Consider the following 17,985-nt stretch of genomic DNA (forward strand, 5'->3'; position numbering starts at 1 on the left):
TTGTAGACTTTGCCCTGAAGGAGTCCAGGTTGTTCCAGTTGTATTTCTTGATTTTTGTTGCCATCAGACCATCTTCATCTGACTTCAGTATTTGTTTAATAGGGTCAATGACATTATTAAAATCATTGCTCTGCAGCTTCAGTGTGTCCTTTTGCCGTGATACCTAATCAATAATCAAAAGCATGAGATCCATGGAAACATTTCTATGCCTCACACTACTCCATTCAGTACTAAAAACTACATTTCCCAAGAGGTGGAGCTTCTACCACCAGGGTGTGCACAGGTGTATTGCATACTGTCAACGATTAGAATGAAATTGATTATTTTTACCTGCTTGTCCATTATTGAATCACGTATACTCTGATGAAGGTCTGATAGACCGAAATCTCAAAATAAAGTGAAACACTGCATAGATCTAAGTGTGTGGAAATCTCTTCTATCAGTTTGGACTCATTGATGCTTCCAGCACCTTAGCAAACCTTTAGGAATCATCCTGCATTAAAAGTACTGTACAGACATAAGAAGTTGTACAGATGCATCCTCTCATTGTAATATGACATTTTGGCGTTGCTTGTGCGTTTAACTACGGCCAAGCTTTTTTCTCTGAGGCGCCAGGAGCAGGTGTGTTTGAGGAGGCACAAACAGAGGCATGGCGTGATATCCACGCTTCAGCGATGCATGAAGCATGCACACATCATCACACACAGTAGCACACATACCGCTTGCCTGCTGCTTTTTACCAGAAAATGAGGGCCATGGCCCAGCACTGCCTGCTGACTCGCCCTGACAAAGGAGCAGAGGAATTTACTGTCTGTTGCCATTGTTATGGGACTAAATCTCCGAGGACAGCTGTATCTCTTCCCGCTCTCCCCTAATGTTTCCCAAATTCAATTATCACCTCACGCTATTTGTTGCTAGCACACTCCCTCTGCTGTGTGCTTGTGGTGTGTGTCTGTGCACTTTGGCTCTGTGCACGTTACTGAGCCTCAAATATTCTCTCATAGTCCAGTTTTGTATCTCTTGAGACTGAAGATGTTAAAAGCAGAACCTAAAAGCAAGTGATTTACAACACTGTTACTGTTGCTTTAGTATGCAGTTGTGCCATCTTAAGACAGAGAAGGAAAGCGCCGCCATCTTGGCACAGCAAACTATGGATGATTGATCATGTGATTTAGGGATTTAATCCAATTTGAAGGCAGCCTGCACTGTGGTCTTAGCTAAATTACATCTTTATAGTATTTACTAGATGTGGCTCTATGCCCCGACAGGACCAAAAATGCAGACAGTGAAAATGTTCATCTGAAAAGAAAGAGTTTCTCTGGTTTCTGTGGAGTTGTGATGCTCATTGATTTCATCTGGTTCAAAAATATGCACAGCTATTGTTTTTTCTGTAATAAATAAATGGGTTCAATTTAAGTGAGTGTAAAATTCTGTGCTATACTGTAATGTATACCACTGTAAAGTTCTATTTTCTTAAGACTAATTTTAAAAAGCTACCTTACTTATTCATGCACAGTTGAAAAGATTATGTACAAGTGTGTTTTTAAATGTACTGTATTTAGATGGACAAATGAAGATCATTAAAATATGAGGCTTATTAAGATAAGTGCTTGATGAAAGAGCAGGAGGGTTTGTTTTCCAGCCGTCTCCACTGAGTGTAGGGAGGATGATGTAGTTATAGCAAGGTCAAAGAACTAGGTGAAGAGAGCACAGCTGAATGTACACAGCTGTAAATACAAGGAATTAAACCTTCTCTCACATGCATACTACAAGACCAGTAGTGAGTTTTGATCAATATTGCATGAGTAATAACTGCTGAATATTAAATGAGAATTCAGCAGGTAAAATATTCTTCAGCTGCAGTCAGATCATAGCTCTGGCGTCATGAGATGAAAATATGTATATACCGCATATGTATATCATCCTCCATTCTATGAAATAATACATTATTTATATGCTTAAGCAGTCACTGACTGTACAGGGTAACCTTTGAAGCTATTGCTGGGAGAGACACATGAACTGACTGATAATATGATGCAGGTTGTACACTGGAGTCAAACACAGCAATTAGAAGGAAAGTCGGAATTATTTAGAAGTGGAAGCAAGTTTGTGTGCAGATGCAGCTTTCTTATTCACTATTATTCTCTCCAATTGTAGTTTTAGCTATGCAAACAAGTGCAACACCAATGTGCAGAGCAGACAAGACAAAAAAAAAATAGTAGAATAAGCACAGAAAGCATACATACATACACACACACACGCTGAGTGAGTGAGTCATAGGTGTTTCTGTGTGTCACTGTGTCAAAGAGATTCACGGTGGGATTGCGAGTAAATGGCACAGCAGACTGCGACTTTGCTTATTGTATTTCTACCTGTTCCTGGGTCTGTGCCATTGGCATGTGTGTACATGTGTGTTTGTTCTGCCATTTGCCAGATGTGTCACGGTGCAAGTCAAGTCCCATGTGTATTTTTTTGCAGCAATAATATGAATTACTGCCTCAGAATAAAAAAAATAAGCGTGCTGGTAGGCTGAGTGAGCATTTGTTAAATGCATTTGACCGCTTTTGACCATGGGCAGCCCTTGTTAATCTCCAGAGACTGTCCATAGGTGGTTAGAGTTAACAAGCAAGGTGCGGTGAGCTATGCCCTGCCTCAGTCCCAACATGCACCTCTTCACTGAGTGAGATTAATTACCACACGACTCTGAGCCAATCCGCACCCCTGCTGTTCTGCTACCCCTGGACATAGACATACAGATACTGTACATACACGTAATTCGAGCACATAAAATGCAACAGTGTGTACATAATTAATTACAAGAGCTTCGAGGCAAGCTAAATCCGTTTTGCACGTGATCGATCAAGAGCAGAGAGGGGAGTTGTTGTGGGTGAGGTCTGATTTCAGACACATCCCACCAGCAGTGAAGCATTTTCCTCCAGCGGTTGTTGATTGCTTTCAGCTACGTCCCCCATGCCCAGGCCCATTGTCAGCTGTCCAAGGATGACTGGCTGCAGTGAGGCTCTCATGCTTCCAGTCAATGCTGCCTTTGATGGAGAGCAGGGGCCAGCAGTCTCCTCACCCATTTAGTATACACACCCCACTGGGGGCAGCCAGACCACTACTGACACACAGATAGATAAAACCACAGTCAAACACAAACACACAGGCTAAAATACACATTCAGGTGTGCACACACACACATACTCTCACATACATTCATCGTATCCCTTCATTTTTTCTGTGCCTTTTCATTTCTTTTTTAACTTATAGAATCATATTTTATTAGAGCTGCATCAGTTATTCGATCAGTCAACAAGACAAGTCGTTTAGTGTCAGCACGGTTTGCTCTAAGATATCACGATGGGCATTTTTCATTGTTTTCTGATATATATTCTATATATTCTGTTTTATGACCAAACAATTAATTAAGACAATGATCATCACATTAATGTATTATGAAAATAATTATTAGTTGATCAATATATCTATATATTTTATACTAATCTTAGAATATTTATCTTAGCTTGTATTTTTTAGTCTGTTTTTTGTCACTCCGTATCCTGTAAAGCTGCAATAAACTGTATATTAGGGGTTTTTACTATTATTCCTATTATCACTGTTATTATTGTTAGTACTGTAGTAGTAGGAGTACTGTAACTAACTAAAGTATGTTGTACCACATGCAGTGTAATGTATTTTCATCTCTCTCCGTGTCTCTTTTCTTTCATGTCTCTAAGTGACCTAAAGCACACCTCATCAACATGTATGTGGGAGGACGTACTTCAGTCTTTTCCATGAAATAGGCTGCACTTCTGTACTAAATTGTGTAGCCAAGCAATGGAGCTGGGTATTATTGTAGATTTGTTCAAATGCATCCTCTCATCAACTTAAGTAAATAAAAAAATACCACCAAATGGTTATTGATTAGTTTAAATAGATTCTTATTTTATCAGGCGTAGAACATAATGCCCTTCATTTGCCAAATTACAGTTTGATATTGACAGCTGCTGTTAGAGGGCATCCAAGTGTTCAGCGCAGTGCCAACACAGTTTTCTAAATGTGTAACTGTTCATTCAAGCTGACCTTAAAGGGGAACTTCTCAATTTGTGTCCAATGTTGTTGTTGTGTTGTTCAAACTATGGGTGCATGAATCTCTCCTTCACCTCCGTGCTCCTACTGCCGGTGGCCAGGTGCATCACATTGCTTTTTCTCTCAAGCAACCACAAATTTACCAGCCCCTAAGATTTGTTTCAGGACAACATCACTGCAACAGACTTTTCCAAATTGGAATTTCTTCAAATCGTTTCTTCATGCATGTGTTTTGAAAGTGCCAAACCTACAGAGCAATCCAGAAGTGCATCTTTCACAGCTCAGTTTGGATACAAAACAATGCACCAATGTCCAAGATAGACTACTGTACAGCTTAAATTGCAGGAACATTCCTGAAACCTTTCAAACAAGAAAGAAGCCTGGGATAGGCTCTGTATGCTTAAGCTTTCTGACAGACATACAGCTGTATACACTGGAGCACTAGGAGCACAGTCCCCTAATGAGGAATCAGCAGTGGCTGTTTACGGTAGAAAGACATTGTGCATATGTTGCAGACTGCACAAAAAAGCCATGATAGTGATGAAGAAGTGAAAGGTGGCATGCGGTAAAGAGCATGGAGAAAAAGCCCATACATTTCCTATATTCCTGTCCTATCTAGCCCGCGGCTGTGAAATGTGCTGGATGTGCCTATATTACTGGTGTGTGGAGAGGCACTGCGGTCCATCCTCTCACAGCGACAGGGTTTTTTAAAACAAAGCTCCCTGAAGACAGGAAATGCTGGCTTGAGCGGTTTTCAGCTGGAATGTGCATTTACGCCTTGGTATCCATGACAGAGTCTATCCTATTGTCTAGAGAAGCCATCGTCGTGGCAATGGAGCCTAAATGAGGCCAATAGTGGTTCTCTGCTCGGTCCCCAGAGTCTTGCCTGTTTAAAAATCGATTCTCTGCTTGACTAGGGACAGGCTGGGAATAGAGAGAACTGGAAGAAATGGAGAGGAAAGTGGCGGAAAGAAGGAGGGAGGGGGTTAAGAAAGGTTGCAAAATAGAAGAAAGATACCACAAATGAAAGATTCAGCCACATCAATTATTGATTCGTTATCACATCAGTCCATTATAATACTTGACAAACACGCTCATGAGATAAACATTATAAGGGACAAATCAAGCTTGATTTTCTCATTTCCTGCATGCCTTGACTCATGTAATTGGCTAATGTGCTTGTCATTTTTTTCCTTGCCATGTTTTTCAAATGTCTTGATTATGAAAATACTCATGAATAAAAATCCTGGTACTGCATAAATGTAAGTTAATGCAGGATCTTTATCAACTACAAGATGTATATAAAGCCATCTCTGTATGTCCTGTACAGTAAGTTATTGTACAATCTGCACAATATTATTCCAGCATTCTTTGCACTGACAAGAGACTCTTACTTATGCCAATCACACAGATTCGCCAATCAAACTAACACTGCATATATACACTGTATAGCTTTCTGTTTAACTGTTGTTGATCTCTATTTTCATACCTACTTGACTGTTTATGTTTGCTTAGCTTTGTTATCTTTGTTGTTTTATGGCACTGCATGTAAATACACTGAGTCTACAACTGCAGTCAAATACCTGCAAATAAACCTGATTCTGTTTAAAATATGATGAGGTACTCCTAATTTATTGTTTGTTTTAAATCATAACTTTGAAAACCAAGAAACTGCAGAATCAGTTGTCCTGTCCATCCATCCCGTTTTCAACTGATGGTCTATCGTCCCATAACCTTAACCACGTGGTTGTATTTGTAACCATGGCAACAAAGATCCCCTAAACAATTTTGCTATCTTAACCCAATGACTAAGGGCTTATTTACGCCCAAACCATGATCTTTCCTAAACCTAACCAATGCATTTTTATGCCTAAAACTAACCAGATCTTAACCATAACGTTGTCACATAATAAAATATATTTATTTTTCAATAATGATTTCTTTTTTATCAGTTTCACAAGACAATAACAAATGATGTCATCCCCCCTATAGAGCATCAGATCAGAAAACGCTTACGTTGTTGTGTTGTGTGTTGTTCTAAATGGCAGTAACAAACAATATTTTGTCATTTAATTTGGAGGACTTGTTGGCAGAGAATCTAGCTATTTATCTAAGGTTTAAAAGATATTGTAATCCAATAAGCAGAAGGCAGAAGTTAGACCTAATGTCTCATCTCAGCTCTCACAACGTTCCAGTGTGTGCACATTAATATGATACGGTGACTGGAACTTTGTGTACCACAGTTTCATGACCAATCTGATAAAAAACTTGACAATTGACTGCTCAGCCACAGTGATGGATTATTTTCATCAACTAAATAGAACTGTTGTTAAAAATATTTTTAGTGATTTGGAAAAAATGAGCCCATGAGGTTTCATAAAACTACTCTCAAAAAGTTCTTAAAGTCATGCACTGAACACTGTGAGGACGTAAAATGTAAAAAGTTTACATTATCTATTAAGATATCACATCCATAACAACCTCTGCTGGACCAAAAAATAGCAACAACTCACTTTGTTCATGCCAAAAAAAGAAACCAAAGCATATACTGCAAACACAAACCATTGTAACTTACCAGAGTTTAGAGGGTTAAACCTGACAGTATATCACAGACTTGCACTGAGGTGAAAAAGTCTTCTCTCCTTCTTCACTGCTTACAAAGAGCCTAAGATGCTGTCAGTATTTGGCAGAGACAGATATATGGGCTTCATCAGCTACTGGACCAATGAGAGCAACTTGTGGGTGTTGCAGAACAATAGCTACAGCCAACCGAAAGCCCCAAACACACAAAGAGAGCAAGGGAAGGTGTATGAAAGCCCTGTTAAAAAGATGACGACTTTCCGAGCAGACAGTATCACACGCTCACTGGGGACGAAGGGGTGGATGGGGGGGGGTGGATGGAGGGAGCATGGGGAATCAGAGAATGTTCTGTTGTTCTTATTTATACATCCCCTCCCCTCCACCCCACCTCACTCCTGCTCCCCTGTGTGTGAATTACAGTCCATAAGCACCGATCGATGACCTTCAACCGTATCTCGCCTCTCGACCAAACATGCTCACCTTTTCGTCTCAACCCGACCCTCATGCACACTCCAATGTGTGACACAATGGGACTCCTAAACCAATATCTCTGAATAATATCCAGCTCCACTACTGTACAATAGACAATGCACAGCTATAGATTTCTTCTTTCTTTCTTTCTTTGCACTAGTGATGTCCAGGCACAAACATGTAGCCAAAGGGAAAGTGATGCGCCTTTGTGTGTTGAACGTACACCTTTTTGGAGACAGTGAAAGTCCAACTGCCATGTCTTTCATGTGTAATGATGATTAGTGTTGTTTTCAAGTATACTGATCTGTATAATCATATATGCAGCTACAGACTCTGTAGCATAAGAATATTTGTCCATTCATAGTAAAAAACTGTTACATTATTCTTCATCTAGGTTGCCTTCTTTTTTTACTTAAACATATGCTGATATTATAATAATGTAAAACATATACTGTAGGATAGATAATTTCTTCTCTTATTCAGTGTGTCTGTCTCTCTTGAGTTTATATAGTATGTAGACTTACTGATACCAGTACAATGTTTAGGTTTACTGCATATATGTTTCTTTATTTTAACAACTAAAGAGGTTTAAAAAGGATGCCATCAAAACAATCTGATTTATTTCAATAAAATTATTTTGTCTGTCGGAAATGGCTGTTAACGTTAACATCTAGTATCCACTTTAGCTACTGATTCAGAATTTTTTCTTTTTCAAACCCCAGCTACACACATATCAATACATGGCCACACTCACACTCAGTATCATTGATTGTTCTCCAACCACTGCTGCATCTATACTAGAGTGCAGCTGCTGTGGGTCTCAGAGAGAGGGGAAAAGGCCCTGCAGGGAGCTGTACGGTTATCTCAGATGGAATCGTATTACAGAATTTATGTGAACAGAAACAGAACTGTAAGTCAGTGAATCTGTGTGTTTGTGTGTGTGTGTGTGTGTGTGTGTGTGTGTGTGTGTCCGCTGTGAGGTTATCCAAGGTTTTGTCTGAAGAATATGGAAAAGGCTTTGCCGAGTGCTATCCTGGCCCGTGAATAGCCACAGCTCTTCACAGGCCATGTGTTCAGCATCTTGTGTGCGGCAAATTATAATTGGCGACATAATACTGCCATATTACTGTCATATGTTGGCAAAGCATTGCAGAGAAGCCAGAAATGAGGAGACATACCGGGGCTGGAGAGCATGGGTGCAAATCCAGTCAGTTCTCTTTTTCTGACACCCTGCTAGGCCTGGGCAGGCTGATCTGCACTGGTGTGTGGACGGAGGGAGAAAAGGAGGATGGGAGGAGGAGAGGCAGCAGGAGAGAGCGGGGGAGAGGGGGAGGCATGGCAGGGGCTGCAGAACTAGGAGAGGTGCCAGATCACTGCTGGAGCCAAGAACATGACTGACTGGGCCTGTGTGTCAGATCAGTGTGCACAGGCATACAGACACACAGGCACACACACACGCACACACTAGCATATGCAGGATGAACAGACACATAGATGTCACTGACCTTCGACAACAACACTGCAATGTCACAGCTCTAACAAACTGAGACACCAACGCTTCGTGGTCATCTTGTAAAGATTCACTATTATAAGTACTTAAAAAGCAGCTGATTGTGTTTGCTCTTGTCTAATATGAGGTGTCTGTATCCAAGAATTTCAGATCTGAGCCCATCCTCTAGCAAAAAGGCCGTCTGGTGTTCTTAAGTTCTTGCCATGTCTGTGCTTGGGTGAGTGTTTAAAGACTTTTAACTGTTGGCTTGGAGTCGGTACCCACTCATTACTGACCGATGGCATTAATAGCTAGTACCCTGTACACAATGTGAGCCTACATCAAAGCCGGCAATACAGTATTTATGGCGGTCCCTACTCCCCGGGGACTCATTGCAACATAACACAGAGCGCTGCAGCTGACAAAATAAAGTGTTTTAGCTTTAATAAACTAGAAACACCTCTCCTTCTCTCTTCTCCTCTTATTGCTTCTCTATGTCTCTCTCCCTCTCTCACTTGCCAATTCTCGCATGACCTTGTCTCTTTTTTTGTCTTCCTGTCTTTGTAACTCAGAGCTGGGTCTATCTGAGTGGATTTCAGAGACAAGTTGACAAGCCAAGTAACAGAAAATTGAGATTAAGTCCCTCCTCTCTCTCTCTCTCTTTCTCTTTTTTTTTTTTTTTTTTTTTTTGTGGTCCAGTCCACCGAGAGATCACAGCTTAAAATGTCACTGTTGTGAGCAAATCTGATCTTGAAAATACTGACAGCTTTCTTACAAGTAACTGCCAGTGCTGAGATTACAACATCGACGTCTCCAAGGAATGCTACAACGATGATTCACTCCCCGCACCAATTCTACAAAAAAAAAGGGAAATGATTAAATTATACCTTTAAATGCAATTTCATCCTGTAAGACAAGGCATTTCGCCATGACTAATCTTGTGTGTGTAAGTGTATGTGTGTCACAGAGAAATAGAAAGAGGAGAGAGAAGGGAGCAGCGTTTCTTTATTTTACATTCCTGTACTCTTTTCTGTGTGTGTACACGTGTTCATATCAAATCTTTTACATGCGCGTCCATGAGACAAGATTTTCCCAGGACCAATGAAAAGTGACAGCTGAGAGGATTATTCTATTACGGCTGGTGAGGTTTACTCTGACAAAACAACACAAAGAGTGAAACCTAATAAGGTCAGATAAGATCCATTCTATCTTGTTCCAATTCCAGACATGATCATATGATAACTAATCAACATTGTCCAGACAGTTTTTTCTCCTGATAGTCAGGTCTGGTATTGTTTACTTACACCAGCAGCTGACAGGACCTGACACCAGCAACACATCTTGCAAATGTAATGACAAAACAGGTAATTTGGCATTGCCTTTCAAAAAGACTTGTGTGAACATCATCTGATTTGGTGTCACTATTAGCAGGACGACATCACAGGTCAGTGTCCTGGATGCTATGAAGAAGGTTTGGCACAGTTTAGGCAACTGAAGCTATACTGATTAAGATTAGGGGAAGACTGCAGCTATGGTTAAAAAAATCTTGTTGGGGCGGCTGTGTCTCAGGAGGTAGAGCAGGTCATCCACTAATCAGAGGGTCGGTGGTTCGATCCCTGACTCCTCTTGTCCGCAAGTCGAAGTGTCTTTGGGCAAGATACTGTACACCAAATTGCTCCTGATGGTTGCGCCAGCACCCTGTGTGGTAGCTTGATCCCATCGATGTGTGAACGGGTGAATGAACAGCAGAAACATTGTGAAACGCTTTGGATAAAAGTGCTATATAAACTCAGCCATTTACCATTTAAAGAATTAATGGAAAATAATGTTGATGGGAGATGCAAACAGTTGTCTCTCATGTCACAAGCTCTGTTGACCCGTTCACGCACCCTGACATCCTCCTTCAGAGGTTTTGCCGCACTATAACAAAGTCCAGCTACTTCTACCTTTGATCTTGACAGACAGCAGACATCATTTATCCAGCTTCAAGAAACCCTCATCAGGAGGTTACTGTGTATGCCTCACTCATAGCCACACAACCCTGGTTCGATTCCAGCTGGGGACCTTTGTTGCATGTCATACCTGTCTCTCTGTCTCCCCTTGTTACCTGTTTGCCTCTTCATTGCCTCTGCTTTAACAATAACTTCTGGCTGATGTGGTTTTTCCACAAGTTCAATTACTTTTAAATCATCAAAATTACATATACCCCTTGTCTATCATTGGAAAATTCATAATCTATGAATATATAAATATTGTTCATCTCAAAAATGTAACTACTTGGTACAAGATGTCTCCTACATATCTGAATTCTCGGTGTATCTGCACTGAAGGCTAGAAATTTTCACATTACACTTGTTTAAGACCACAATCGGCCACCGAACAAATTGTGATGTCACAAATCATGCTCGTATGTGCACATGTTAAACTGAGATTTAAGGTGAGCACAGAGAAACTGTCCTCCTTCAGCAGATGAATGTGATAATATCATTCTGCACAGTGAAAGTCAAACATCCAAGTAAAGTAATAATATTTTTGAGTGGAGGAACTTTAATATTGGCTTTGTTTGTAATAAAGGTTTGTCTTTAAAAATAGCATTAATAAAATGCAGGCTTCCAGTGTTATGGAAATTAAGTATTTGTATGCATGCATGCATACAATCAGTTTTCAATTGTGCAGTCAGACCATGACACAAGGTTCAGTCAAACATGTGTACTATTATTATTATCACCCCCACCCCCCCTCTCTCTCTCTCTTTCTGTTTTTTTTTTTTTTTTTTAGGGAAAGAGTTATCCAAAACCAGTGGAGCAAAGAGGAGCTCAGGATGTCTGAACAGCAAATGAAAACAAGCTTGGATACCCTCTTTTAATTTAAATTTCTTAATTCCCTCATCTCCGCCTCTCGCTAACTGCACTCTACCCATCCAGCCTCCTTTATGTAACACTTGTTCACCTTTACGTAGCCTCTATCTACTCTCCTCTCTCTCTAAATTCCTTCTACCCTCATTCTTTCAGATGCCCTCATTTTGCAAAACAGTTCTGTACAGATGTCTACACATACTGTAAAAGAGAGTTTCACCTGGTGAGTAAAGTGACTCCAAGCTACAAATCAACACCACTTTCATCTCAATACTGTGACTGCTGACAGGTAATGCTCTCAGGTGATTGAATTAAAAGGTAGAGGTCTTGAAAGTGACTCACAGGCTTGATCTTACCACATACAGTTGTAGGTGGGGCAGGAACTTTGGACGGAGAGCTAGAAGTTAGAGTGTGAAAGAAATAATAAGACGAATATCGGTGGAGCAGAGTGTCTGCTCTGCGCTAAGAGAGTGTCAGAGAGGTTATCAGTGAGATTTCAATGGAAGTAGTTCCAGCAGCCATTGGCAAGTATCCTGTAGTCTCCTGCAATGATGTTTTAACCAGTTAATCATTTTGTCCTCTGACTTAAGTAGACAGCTCATTTGCACCCAATGTCCTAACACAACAAAAAACTGACAAATAGATTTAAAAAAAACCATCATATATGGTTAAGTTGCAATGAAAATAAGGAAGGAAATCTATCACTTTGTATTAATGATCTTAAACAAACAATACAATGAGACAAGTATAAAACACTATACTGCAGCTATTATTGTTATAGCCGCAGCTACTCTAATGATGCTTTAATCAAATGCCCTCTTTCTGATGGAAATTATTCCAATTAATAATATGTTTTTATTAATAAAGGGGGAAACTATCATCTAAAATACTGTACATATAAATGTCACTCATGTTCAGTCTGTTCAATTCAATCATGCAGCTCACCCCAGTATAACAGTGGTTACAAACCACTGAGCCGCAGACCAGTACTGGGCCCACAGACAATTTGTTACTGGATCATGAGTAAACCGCATGATTCAGGAAACAAAAGTTGAATAATAATTAAATAACTTTGTAGGCTATTTTGGAAGTTGAACTTCACATCAGTGCTGCATCTTTTCTCATAGAGTTGCAAAGTAAGAAGAGCTATTTCGGGGATCGTTGGTTCTGGAAGTAAAAATGCCATTAATATCTCCCATAGACAATGTTACATGACTCACAGTTTGGGTGCTTCTGTATCTTAGATCAGCATGAAACTCTCCCAGTGAAATCAAAAAGAAAAAAGAAACTGTGTTCAAATATCTGGTTCTTCGATAAAAAGTCGAAGATACAAGAATGTGTACATAAATATTGGTTGGTGTTAGATTGGAGCAGCCAGAGGGATGATTTGTGAAACTCTTGAGATTTTAACCTGAACCTTAATCTAACCCTAACCTCACAAGAGTTGGTCCATCCAGCTGATCCTACCTTACCATAAACATTTTGGGGTTTAAGTTAACTTACAACCACCAAAGTGCATTTCAACAAGAAACAACTAATCACCAAGCTTAAAATTTGGTCACATGCACTGCTAACAGCAGGCAGAAGCTAAAGATTACGGTGTTGAGAAAACTGATTTTACAATCTACAGAATGAATCAGTTCAATTTCAATTTCTGGGTCATTTTTGAGTCAATTCAGCAACTATGGCTTCATGTTTTGAACAACTTGAACAACTAACTGTTTTGAATTAATTACCGCTCTGATTTGTGCCTCTTCTCCATTGTAACAGCGGCCGAGGTTCATAGGTATTGTAGTATTCTTAGCCGTCCGTCAAAATCACAGACAAAACATAATTTCTCAGAAACAACGTTGATTTAATTGAAACTGGTGATTATAATATAAACCTCTAGGATTGTTACATTATCCAGGACAGTCCTGAGTTTCTATGTTCAGTAATTTTGAGGAGATCATTTAAAGAAACATTTGAAATGGGAATACAGAATGAGGAAAAACACTTCTGGAACCACTTCGCAACTCCCCTTTCTTCCTGCCCACAACAACAGGATACACTTTTTTAACCAGAGTAGGTCCTCAGTACGTGGCATTATTCCTTCATCACCCACCAGGCTACTGAATCTGCATGTGCTGTGGAGCTATTACTGCTGTAACTAGCAAGCTAACATGAGTAAACAAACAAACAAACATCATTTGAGAGTTTTTGCAAAGAAGATATGGAAAATTAGATGCCTAACATGTGTGTTCTAATATCCCCCCAACTCCCAGCCAACGGGTCAACATAACAGTCCACAGTGCAAAAACTGCCTTTGTCCTACTCTACGTTTAACAAAAACATCCTAGAAAGAGATTTCAGACAATTTACACCTGACATGCATCATGTATCATACTGCGATGTTATCACATAGTTTATTTTCCTCACCTTCTCAAACTCCACCCCCAATTTCCTCCTACCCATTTCAAACACTGTATACATATAAAAATTACAGGCTAATTTAAATTATATAAGTGCTTCTAACCTTTGCATCCTCACAGAGATCAACTATCATTTAGACCTATAAGCTCAAAAGCTTTAAGTTCAAACTTAAAGGTCTTCAAACCAGCATCTAAATGCCATTGTCTTAATTTGTGAGATGGAAGCCTGATTTATTGCACATGTTTGGTTCCTCTGAAGGGCAGTTAATCACGTAGTATTCTCTCTGTGCTGTTTATTGTTCCTTTATTGTCAATCAATGTGACAAGGAGGAGATGGTCTTTTAAAACATGACACTCCTGCAAATATCAATTCCAATAGTTCAATGATGAAAACAATGTGCATGTGAGTGTGTGTGTTTGTGTGTGTGTGTGTGTGTGCACGCCAGTGAGTGAATTAATGAATTAGCTCTCAACCGCAACCTATCCTCAACCTTTTCTGCAACAGGGACACAAATCACTGACCTGTCCTTTCTGCTGTGATTTAGAGAGCTTCATCAGACAACAGACAGACGAGGAGCTTCCACTCCCTAACACTGCTCTGTATTCTGGATCTATATGTTATTATTATGTGATTGTATGCGTCTGTGCATAATTGAACATTTTGAACCCTTGAGCCAATATGCCTCAAATGAATCCTCAGCTTCCACATCAAAATGATTATTTCTAAACAAACCGTGTTTAATCGTCTGCATGCCTCCGCGGCACTCTCCATCTGGAGGATGCTGTGTGACAGCTTCCCTTAAATTACAAATATCAATCTGCCACAGTGGGAGCTCAGCTGCCAGTGGCCTCATGGGGGTCCACGTCAAAGCAACCAGCCTTCAAAACAAAGCCATCAAAACATCAGGCTCACTAGATGCTTTGCTCTGAAACAATCACATCAGTCAACTGATCATAATTCTACTAAAGTGGACAAATGTTTTCACACTACAGGCATGTGAGGTCTATGTTGATGCGAAAGGCTCCTGATAATACAAATAAAATAACAGCTTATGTGAGCTGGGTTCAGTTGGAAAGCTGAACTGAAGTTTGCCCAGTATGTGGTTCTGGGTCAGCTATGTGTGGGTCCACCCCTCTCTCCCCCCGTGGCAGTGACCGACAGACGCTAGCACCAAGGGCTCCCAATCTGCTGTGTGATCAGCGGGACTCTCCCTAAGCACGTTCCCCCTCCTCATCACCGGCTGTCTGCCCGCGGCAACACAACCACTTACACTCCATCCACCCGCTTATTGATACACTTCACCACAGGATCGCCTTCGAGTGCTCGGGAAAAGCAATGGGTCTGTGGGGTTGCCTAATTCAATCACTGTGAGGGGAAAACACACACATCATTCATCACCAACATAAGACCAGTCCAGGAGGACTCTATACCAGCTCTTCCTTCTTAGTAGAAGACCATTAACGCACAGATAAATCGCCTTGCTGTGGTCCCACTCGGCACTTAGTGAACCTAGTAGGGGTTACATGTGCAGTAATATCATGTAAAGATACTTTATACACACTAGATCATGCACATACATAGATACCGGGTAATAGTAATCACAGAAAAGAAATGCAGTCAATTATCAGGGGCGCAGTGGATGCCATGGCTCCCTGAGGGTTAATTTGATTTCAACATGGGCTATATATCGGTTCCCCAACTGCATTTATAGCAGGCATGGTGCACGCCTTGTGCATTATACAGTCCCAATTGCATGTTTAACCCTGTGCAGTCCAAAAAGAAACTAGAGAAGGAGAAAATGAGTGCAATCATCAGTAAAGATTTGGAGTCTCCACGGCATATTTATAAAATGCAACAGCAAAAATGATGTGTGATCCTTTTAATGTACCAGGAATACAAAGGCTGAGAGACAGCAAATCCCTGATGGCAACACTTACAACACTACAACATCGCCTTAAAAGGTTTTATGTCTCCTGTGTTTGTATATTTTAGCATGTTTTCTAACACAGAGCAGACGACAAGAAAAGATATGTGTTGTGTGACTAAATTTGAATTAATTAGAGAAGAATGAGAAGTTAAATGAGGAGATACTTCTATCAAATATATATTATATAATGAAGCAGCATGGGCAGACAGAGGTCCTGGAGTTATTACAGAACTGGAGTACATCTCGGTAGTATGAGCCTGTTTCATTTTCACAAAATCTCATTGCCAAACCAAGAACAACTTTATAATGATCAGCTAATTGATTTTAACACACATGATGAAGCCATTTACTGTAAAGCAAACACTGTAACGCAGGGCCACAATTGAGAAAAAGGCACGGCAAAGTACACGGGATATATGACACAATGTGTCATAATACCATGAGCAGTGTAACTATGGGATTTGATGTCACAATTAAGATGGGTAACATGAAATATGTATGAAGCATATTAGCATAATGTACATGGTGGTAGAATGAATGTCATTATTGGCCTACATTAAGAGATGGTCTGTATTCTCTCTAAAAAAAAATGTCTATTACAATGAAATGATAATTACATTACAAAGAATACATGACTGTAATTTTTTTTGAATACACACTAATCCCATGTGTTTACACGAGACACCTTCAGAATGACATACATGCATAGCTGCTCAAATATTTAAACATAAAATGTAACTGCAGCCAGACATGACGGGACATGATGGGAAACCGAAGTCACGCAACATTTCAACTCAGAAAAAAATCACCCCGAGTCGAACAAAGGAGCTTTCTGTTTCAGCACCACGGACAGTTCCTGTCATCTTCCCGGCAGGCAGCGACGGCCTGCCAGTTTTATCTGCCGCGCTGTGGAACATCAGACAGAAGTGACTTTACGAATTCATTAACGCGAGGCCCTCATAAAAGTTACACCGAAAATCCAGAGTGACACGGAAGCATGCTCTTTCATGACTTTTCTCTTAGTTCACAACGTGAACTAGAGATGTGGCTCACCTCCAGCTGGCCACTGGCGCGTCGTCACTGCCAGATAGATATAGGTCACCTGACTAACTAAAAAACACTGTCTGCTCTCATTAACGGTGTACAGGCGCGGCCTCGGTGTCTTATCAAAACGAGCAACCAGACAGCATTGCGTGAGTCTATGTTTAACCTAAATAGCCTCCCATGTGTGTGTGTGTGTGTGTGTGTGTGTGTGTGTGTGTGTGTGTGTGTGTGTGTGTGTGTGTGTGTGTGTGACAGAGAAAAAGAGAGAGAGAGCCTACCTTGACACAACCATGCGCTCACTTACTGCACATGTTCAAGATGAGCCTTACAGATCACCAACTATCTGGCTTCAAAACGACTTGCAGCAAACACAACGTAAAAAAAAAACAAAAAAACAACAAGAAATACGGCCGACAAAACGGTTGTCTATAAGGCTCAAAGTGGATCTGACCCGGGCTCACTCTCAGTCAGAAACGGGATCATCATCAATCATCACTCAGATTCCTGCGTCATGCGTCGGTATTCGCACCGTTCCACCCAAGGGGACCGCGCTGTTTGTCCACATGGGAAACTCATACAGTATAGGCCGACATGGCAAGAAACCCGAGCCTGTTAGGATGCACACTGCTGAAGCACAGTTAAATGGTCGTGATGACACAGATTAGCTTAGTCGGGGCAACAATTAAAACAAACAAAAAAAAAATGACAGCGTGTGCGCGAGTTTTGGCATCTTCGTGTGTCTCGAATATAGACTCTGCACCTACAATGACGCACACAATCATCTGAAACCCAATCACTGTGAGTGTGTGTGTGCACGTGAGAGACACACACACACACACACACACACACACGCACACACACACACAGAGAGAGAGAGAGAGAGAGAGAGAGAGAGAGAGAGAGAGAGAGAGAGAGAGAGAGAGAGAGAGAAGTTGTTTTTTGTGGCGCAACCATTAAAAAACTTAAGTTTATTTCATTGTTAAATCGTTGCCTCAGTACATCCAGCCGCCTATATCCTTCGTATAAAGACAGGATTGTGAATATAATAAGGCTTACTGGTAGACTGCCTTGAGGGAAAGCTGCCGCTTCGTTTACACCTTTATCTAAATCCTCTCCTT

General features: G+C 40.6%; 1 protein-coding gene across 8 annotated transcripts in view; it reads right to left on the reverse strand.

The window, feature by feature from the left end:
* The window catches only part of il1rapl1a (interleukin 1 receptor accessory protein-like 1a), a 277,030-nt gene that overhangs the window by 143,226 nt on the left and 115,819 nt on the right, over window positions 1-17,985 (reverse strand). The window contains exon 1 of one of the 8 annotated variants that reach the window (XM_042427084.1): window positions 2,916-2,999. The exons of the other annotated variants lie outside the window; for them this stretch is intronic. The gene's annotated coding sequence lies outside the window, so the exon portion shown is untranslated. Of the gene's footprint in view, window positions 1-2,915; window positions 3,000-17,985 lie in introns of those variants that run through there. 8 annotated transcript variants of the gene reach the window in all.

Source organism: Thunnus maccoyii, chromosome 11 (genome assembly GCF_910596095.1).
Source record: "Thunnus maccoyii chromosome 11, fThuMac1.1, whole genome shotgun sequence".
Taxonomy (NCBI): Eukaryota; Metazoa; Chordata; class Actinopteri; order Scombriformes; family Scombridae; genus Thunnus; species Thunnus maccoyii.